This window comes from Cryptomeria japonica, chromosome 4, assembly GCF_030272615.1.
Source record: "Cryptomeria japonica chromosome 4, Sugi_1.0, whole genome shotgun sequence".
Classification (NCBI taxonomy): Eukaryota; Viridiplantae; Streptophyta; class Pinopsida; order Cupressales; family Cupressaceae; genus Cryptomeria; species Cryptomeria japonica.
In genome coordinates this window covers 633595023-633603933 of record NC_081408.1, presented here as the reverse complement: position 1 = coordinate 633603933, position 8911 = coordinate 633595023, and positions in this window count along the sequence as shown.

The following is an 8911-nucleotide window of genomic DNA, read 5'->3' as shown; positions in this document are numbered from 1 at the left end:
TCTCCTTTTTGTTCATATCGCCAAACTAATGATCACACTACCAATGATTGTCCTTATTTTCAAAATGCAATGAAATGACTTATTGATAGTGGTAAAGTTAAATAATGGATGGAAAACCTTCTTCTTCTAACAATTATAATCCTACATCACAAAATAGTAAGCCTACACCTATTGATGATCAAGAATAAATAGCTACTAGAATCTTTTGGAAATTGAAATTTGACAAGAATGTTGGTTTTCCCTTTGTGAAGTTTAACACTAAGCATAAAGAAGTTAGTGGAAATTCTCCTTTTCATCATGGTGGTTCTCATTCTCTTGGAACACGTAAAGCATTAAAGGAATTTGTTCAAGAACAATACGATCTTGCTCGTATATGTCTTTCAACAGATCTTGCTCTCTTTATGGGTGAAAAGGTAGTGCCTTAGCACTCCTTTCACCCATATGTTGCTCCTCACCCTATGACACAAGTAGATAACTTAATTGGGGGCTCTTTGTCATTAGAGGTGGTGCTTTTTCAATTTTAAACATCTTGGGGTAGCAACATGATTCTCTTTTACCTTTATCCTATCTCTTATATTTAAGGTTTCACCATTTCCTTTAGGGATTGCGTTCTTCATAACTTGATGTCCTTTATTGCAAATAATTATCCTTCATGCCAGTACACGTGTGTCCCTTATTAGGACATATTCTTTGTTTGAAACGATATGTCTTTTATGAATAATCTTTCCTAAGGAAATGCGTGATTCTTGCCCCTAATCTTTCCTTGTCCTCTTGCTTGGGGGGAAAGGATGACATTCTCTCTATCAAAACTATCACTATTCTCTTTAGGAGCTGCATTTTTCATGTGTTGATAGACGTTCTTGCATGAAATGGTATGTCTCTTATGGCTAATCCCTCCTTAGGGAAATTTGTGATCTTTCTTTCTTTCTCTCTTTCTCTTTGAAGATTACCTCTTCTTTAGAGTTGCATTTTACATATATTAATATCTTTTCTTGCATTGGATATTCCTTCACGTGAGTACATTGTGCATTTTCTTAAGTTTAATCTCTCCTTACAGGTTGTGTAATTTTTTTCATTGTCCTTACACTTGGGAGGCAATGAGTTATTTCTCTCTCTCCTTTCTAAGGATCTACTTTTCCTTTGTTGAGTGGTGTTTGCTTATGATTGGATGTCATTCCTTGGAGAAGTTGTTGTTTGCTCAAGGATTCTCTCTTATGCAAGAGGTGTAACTCCTTGGCTACAACCTCTTCTTGGCAATGTATATCTATTATAAACTTACCCCTTCACATTGGGTCAAAAGTGTGTCATCCTTCATCAAGAATCTCTTTCACCTAGCAATAGGAGGAAGGTACACATTTTTGTTCCCCTTCCCTTCTTTTGGTAGAGGTTGCTATGTTTGTTCAAGAAACTCATCTTGGAGGTAGATGTCTTTTGAGAAAATATCTCTTCTCCTCCAAGGATCTCCTTTACACTTGTTGCAAGATATCTCTTTTTCAACTATCTTATCCTTGCTTATAAGAGTATTCCCTCTTTAGCTTGGATTTATGACATTGTTGCCTAAAGGATATCTCCTTGGTGTTAAAGGTTAGGTATCCTTGTCTCTAAGCTTCCTTAAGACATCAACATAAAATTATGTTGACATCTTAAGGTGGGGGGGGCACCCATATCGCTCCCTTTGTACCATAGTGTACCATATTTTTGTATATCATCTTTGCATGTCTTATACAAGGTGTTCATTCTCGAAACTAGATTAAACAAACTCTTAGAGAGAGATGCTTCACACTCGAAACCAGACACAACATTTGATATATGTCTTAAGCGGGGCTATACATCACCGAAACCAAAGTTAAAAAACTCTTACAAAAGATGTCCTTGAAACCAGGCATGTATCTATTTTAATCGAGGTTACACATTCTCAGAACCAGATGAAACCCTTAGAGCGAGATATTCCCAAAGTCACACCTTTTCCACTTGGCATTTGCATTTACATTACATGTCTTAAATAGGTTGATGCACACTAAAAAATGAGGTGCTATATACTTGAAACCAGACATCACTTGCACACACACACGAGGATGAGTGGAACTAGCTAAAAACAACTAGACTATTCCTACTCCCCTCCCCAACATGGATCACCTAGATAAAAATATATAGGGGCGAGGTATCCATGTCCTTTCTCATCATTCTTCTCATGGATCACCTGGAAAAACACATCCAGCGTGTATTCGTGTCCTCTCTTTCCTTCTTCTCGTGAGCTCATAGCTTTGCTATTGATGGTTAATGGATGATGCTTGCTTTCCTCTTTTATCTGATCACTTGTGTTCTTGAGATTGCATTTTTCAAGAATGATATTAGTGGTTGAGACATTTTGATATCAAGGTCTCTTCGACTAGTTGACTTGAGGTCTTGTTTGGTCCTTAGCTTTTGTTGTGTGTCTTTTGCCTTTGTTTGTCTTTTATGTCTTTATTTGCCTTTTTATTTTTTGTCTTGTTTTTGTGTGCCCTTGCATACATTTGAGTGAGTTAAGATCCTAAGATCGAGGGCTTGGTTCCTCTAAATTAGTGATGTCTTATACTCCTTGTGACTTTGCTCCTCATTTCTCCTCTTCATCTTTCTACTTTACTGTGAGTATTTGTGTAAGCTCATATTCTCGCTAAAGTGGGGGTTAAATGTAGCATCCTAAATTGTACTCTTTTACAATTTAGTTCTCATTTTGGGCACTCACCTTAGTGTTCATCCGCTAATGCTTAATTAAGACCCGATTGTGTTTACATCATGCAAATATGGCCTTACTATCACTTTATACCTTGCATGGCCCCCTTGTCTTGGCCCTAAATTGGGGTAGGACTAGGGCATGGTGGCTTGGTCCTCCTTAATTGGGCCCATTTTGAACCCCTCTTGCCTATTCAAATTTGGGCGGGAAACCTCCCTCTGTGTCGGCTTGTGTCAAAAAATTAGTTGGTTTTTCGACAGGCAAGTATATAAGGAGGTTTTCCCCTCTCATTTTGATATACAACAATCATAAGGAGATAATGTTACAAGGAGGAAATTATAATCATCAAACATTGAAGTATTGAAGCATTCATCACCAAGCATCTATAGAGGTCTTCAAGGCTACATTCTTCATTTATCAATTATGGAGCAACATTACATAATTCATATGCAAGTATGTGTGTGTGATTAGGGTTTTGTCATGTTCATGCCATTTCATACAACATATGTGATTACATTCAAGATGCAAAACATCATTATTAGTCATTGCAAATTTGAGGTATATCCTTCTATTATTTATTTCAATATTTGCAATATTTCATTCAAGGTTAATTCCTAAACCGAGGTTTGACTTAGGGAAGCTTCTATTCCCAACCTATTTCTCTCACTGTGTACAGGAAACATGTATGGAGCTATAGTCTTCAAAATAGGCATTATTTCTAGTGAGGAATCAACTCCCCTTTAGTATGCGAAAAGTTCGGAGAACCAGAGTGACGGGCATTCCGGTCTCAATATTTTTTAAGCGTTTTCAGGGATTAGATCCGAATCTACTTATATTACTCAGATCTAGGTGCATGACTCAATTAGATGACTGTAGCTCACTATTCTTGTGTTTTACCTTCATTTTCAACACTTTACCCTAATTTCAATAATTCAACTCACAAAAGAGGGTACACGGAATTCACACACCTTGAATCCAATTTATATTCAATCCTTATCTTTTTTGAATCTATTGGATTCACCCCTCTTTTGAATGTTATGGTTATCCTACGCAAAAATTAGCGGTTTTCATCCTTTTGGGGGTGGAAACCCTAATTTTTCACCATTACATCATCTAAAAAAGCTTCTTCTACATCTAAGGTATTGAAATCTAAGCAAGTGAGAAAAAAAAGTGTGCAAAAGTAGTAATTGTGGAAAGTGATGAAGAACCAAAGAAGGACTATGAGTAGGAAAGTGTTGCAGTAAAGGTAATTGCTTCCCATGTTTCTTCAAAGAAAAGTTCTTTTGATGAAGATAAAGTGCTTGAGTTGTTTGGGAGACCAAATAGCCTAAAAAGTGTTGGTGAATTATACCTTACTATTCCATTTTATGATCAAGATATCATTGATTAGGCATTTGTAACATATTTTCTCCAAAATAATCTTGTTTCCACTGATGTTGTTGATGTTCTTCTGGAAGTGCTGATATAATTGATAATTGAGAGTATGATTACAGTTGGTAATAATGACGGTGACTCTAGTGAGCCTTGTACAACAGGAAACCTAACAGAGAAGTGCCTAAGGGCACATCAGGATCTTAATCTCAGTTTGATTGGTTTTAGAAAGATGATGGATAATGCTAATGGATTGTATAAATATTGCTCAAGGTGACTTGTGGCTACAAAGAAATTTAAATGAGATAGACTCTATTGAGTCTCAGCTTACTGAGTTAGCCAAGTGCTTTAACATTTACAAGGATGCTAATGGTGCAATGAGGTCTAAAGTTTGGGATATCCATTCTTAGTTGTCGTTGCGACAAAAGAAAAGAGATGAATATGTGAAATTGTTTTGTGGACTCAAGGATGCCATGAAATTGCGTTTGTCTACTTTTCTTAGATTATTGGTTATAGCTGAAAAAGTTGATCAAAGTGTGACTAATGTTGATATCTTTGATGTTGTTGTGAACTTATGCATTGATTGTGAGTGTCAAAGCAGAATTCTGACGACTATTATTCGTTCATGGAATTCTTCTCTTATGAGTTTAAGGAAACAATTCAAAGATATTTGACCTAGAAATGTTTGATAGGTATTTATGTTTTCTTGTTCTTTTTGGAGATTTCTATTAGGGGGAGTTGCGGTTTTGTTCAATATGTTTTTAGTTTAAGGAGTTGCCCTTTGTCATTTTTATTAAAGGGGGAGAAATATTACTAGGAAGAAATATTGTTGTATGAGAGAAATGTTTTTGGTCAAGAAGTTTAATGTTTTTCCATCAATGACAAAGGGGGAGATTGTTGCACTCATGAGTGTCTTTGTTGTCATTGATGTCAAAATCAGATGTTGGTGATGATGTCGATCCGGATATGTATTATGATGTCAGTGTTGAGTATGCATCTGAAGTGTTGTACAGTATAAGTGAGTGGTTTAGTATGCTCTTGATTTGTATATATGTTGTGTTGATCAGATGATATGGGATATCGATTCAAGTTGTTTTCAAAAGTTTCAATGCTCATTACATGGTCCAAAAGTTATGATGTTATCATTGTTGTCTTCTCTAATGAACTATGTTATGATCCAAGATGTATGCTTGTACCAAATATGCTTCAAATGATGGTGTGACCTATTGTAGAAATTATCATTGTTGCTCTAATGTTGCTATCAGGAGTTTGCGAAGGACTGCATTGCTTTCCTTGTCTTGAATTTGTTGTAGATCGAATGATACTATTCTTAAGGTGTTTTACTTCTTTTGTGTTGGACTGTTTATTTTGTTTTTTGGTCTGGATTAAGGCTTTTTGGATTTAATAGATCAATTTATACTGGCTTATGCATATTGGTATGAGTGGTTGTCTGCAAATATTTTTGATGATGACTGGAAGGTGTGCCAACTTGGTGTGAACCTTCACACGTCTTCTTTACCTACATGTTACACTTTTCTTTTGGCCGACCTTATAGAGATTATTGTGGATATGATTGATGTATAATGGATAGAACAATTGTTATTATGATATATGAATGATAAGAAAGGGAGAGAGTGAGAGTATCGATATGGTGAAATATGGAATGATGATTGTAGTGCGAATATGATGTGTGGTAGTGGTTCAAAAGTTGTGCAGAGAAAACATATGAGTATAAAACTATGAACTGTTATGCATTTTGATAGATGTTATTTTGTATACAGTTTAGCCCTTTATTACTGTATTTGAATAGTTGCTTTGTATCTTTCCCTTAAGAAGTGATCTTCAGTTGTGCAAATCCTTTTTGTATCTTTCTTAAGGTTGTGCATCTTAGACTGCAAGTCTAGAGCAGTAAGCTATTTGACAAGAAGCCTTATTCATTATGAACATTTGATATATACATTGTGAGTTAGATTCTCATCGTGGTTTTTCCTAGTTTGGGTTTTTCATGTAAAAAATATTGGTGTTCTTGTGTGAATTATTTTGGCGATTTGGTGGTTTAATTTTATGCATGAATGCTATTGTTCAAGTAACTTAATAACGTCAAGTTTTTGTATATGTTGATTCATCCCCCCCTCTTAGCTTTCGATAGTGTTCAACAAAGTATTGTGTGATATTATGCCAATGGATGTATGTCATATATTGTTGAGAAGACCATGACAATATGATAGGAAAGAAATTCATGATGGAAGAGGGAATACCTACAAAGTGACATAAAATGGCAAGAGGCATATATTGATACCTTTAGAGGAAGATGCAGAGAGAAAGGAAGTGTGCAGTAACGCGAGAATCTATCTAATAGATGACCAAAAGGTTTTGGGAGGCCCCGAAACATGAAAAAATGTGTTTTGCATTGGTTTTGAATAAGTGTGGTAGTCCAAAAGTAGAGAACCCCATTGCAAAGAAGGAAGAACAGTCGTAGAGAGAAATAATAGAGTTGTTGATAGAGTATAAGTTTATCATATCAAAGAACATGACAAATGGACTACCACCAGTCCAGAGTATTAGACGTTATATGGATCGCATACCTAGAGCAACTTTGCTAAATAAAGTGACACATAGAATGACACTAGTAGAAAATGCAGAGTTGAACAAAGAGATGGAGGAGTTGCTGAGGAATGGATTGATCACAAAAAGTTTAAGCCCATGTGTGGTGCTTACTATACTTGCACTAGAAAGAAAGATGGAGAGTGGAGGATGTGTACTGACTCGAGAGAAATCAACAAGATTGCTATGAAGTATAGATTTCCATTGCCAAGGATGGATGTCATTATGGACTATTTAAGTGGAGCAAAGTATTTCACCAAGATTGACTTGAAGAGTGGATAGCATCAAATCAGAATCATAAGAGATGAATGGAAGATTGCATTTAAGACAAATGAGGTGTATGCTAGAAATGTGGTATCAACCTGCAAGAGGGGAAAACATTTCAAACACATGCACGAAACATTGCATTAGAGTTAGAAGTCACAAAAACATGTTAGTGTTCACCAAAAACTCTCAAAATCGTCCCATGCTCCTCTATCCCTAAAGATCTTCAAGATTCAAGGTGGCCCTCACTTGAAAGAGCACTTGATCTCGTAGATGACAACCTAGAACGAGATTTTAATGATGATTCTAGGATCAAAATGGATGCAACTAAGATCTTAGCGAATGGTAAGACGATGGACGAAAACTAAGGATGCAAGATGCAAAACTAGATATGATCAAGATGATGAAGATAATTTGAAGCTATGCTAATTCCAAATTGAAGATTAAGATGAACTAAGTAAGCTAGATGAAGATGAAAAAGCATGTAATTGATATGATCTAAAACATAATGCAATTAAGCTAAATGATATGATGTTAATGCTAAAAGACTTAGATGCTTGAAGGTGACCAATGAGCTCCTTGATAACCTGCAAAAAGACTATAATTTGGATGCACACGATTGAGATTCTTGAATTGAAAAAATGAGCTCTATTTAAAGGCAAAATAGATTAATGGATGGTTGAGATTGAATAATCTCAACAAGGGATAGGATTTAAAGTTATCAATCCATGGGAGATTCAATCCAATACAAATGTCACCTTGAGAGGGCTTGAGAGGATGCTAAACAAGCATTAGATGCTAAGCAAGCAATTAGGGATAACCTCAAGGAGTGACGTCATTGGATAATGTGATTAACTAGGGAGGCATGCTATTACCCAAGAGGTAAACTCTTGTGCAACATGGGAAAATGGTTAAAGGGACAACCATCATGGCTAAGGGGTGTGGGCTTGTAAGAGGCATTAAATGCCTTTTGAAGACTTTGGAGGCTAACTTGTTCAAAGAGGAAAACCACTAGTGGTTTATGTAAGAGCCTTACATATTTGGAAGACTCAACAAGTTAACTTGTTGAGATAGATAAAGTCTTAAATGCATCTGGAAGACTTTCTTCCAAATTTGGAGAAGTGACTCCCCCAAATTTAGGGAAAGGACATAATTAGAAGATTCATGCATGATTAAGGTGGATTAGAGGGTTTCTAGAAGGAATTAGGATGCAAGTGGGAGATGTAGGAGAATGCAAGTGGGTGAGGAAAACATGTATTTTTAGTTAAATTAAAATGATTTAATTTAGCCAAAAGGGATGCAACTTGCATTTGTAGGATTTTGCAAGTGGGGGGACTATTCACAAATAAATAATGATTTATTTATTTGCAAAGGGGATTTTCAATTAAATGTGAATTTAATCAAAAGGGGGAAAAGGGATTTTAATCAAATCAAATAAGATCTATTTAATCAAATGGCTAAGGGTACTTAATCAAACCTTAGTTTAATTAATAGGTTGGGCTAGAAGAAGAGATTTAATCAAATCTTTAATTTGATTAAAAGGTCGATTAGAAGAATAGGGATATTAATTAAATCTTAATTTAATTAATTGGAAGAATTAGGGATAATTAAATGAATAAAATTCACTTAATTCATTGTGCAACTTTTAGGTGTCTACATGAGGGATTGCATGAATGGTTGGGGATGCCTTTTGGATTGACTAATGCACTGAGCACTTTTGTGAGGTTGATGAATGAGATATTGGAGAAATTCTTGGGTTTGAATATTTATGGATAGGGCTCTTATTCATATTATACTTGATGTTGGTCTTTTTCTAATCCAAATTTGAAATTAGCACATTAGTACTCCTTGTCCTATTATGTTGCTCCTCATTATGCGACATTAGTAGCTTGTCTTTTGGGGGGCTCCTTGTCATTCATGGTAGTGCAATTTCATGTGCAATCTTACTTGGATAGCAAC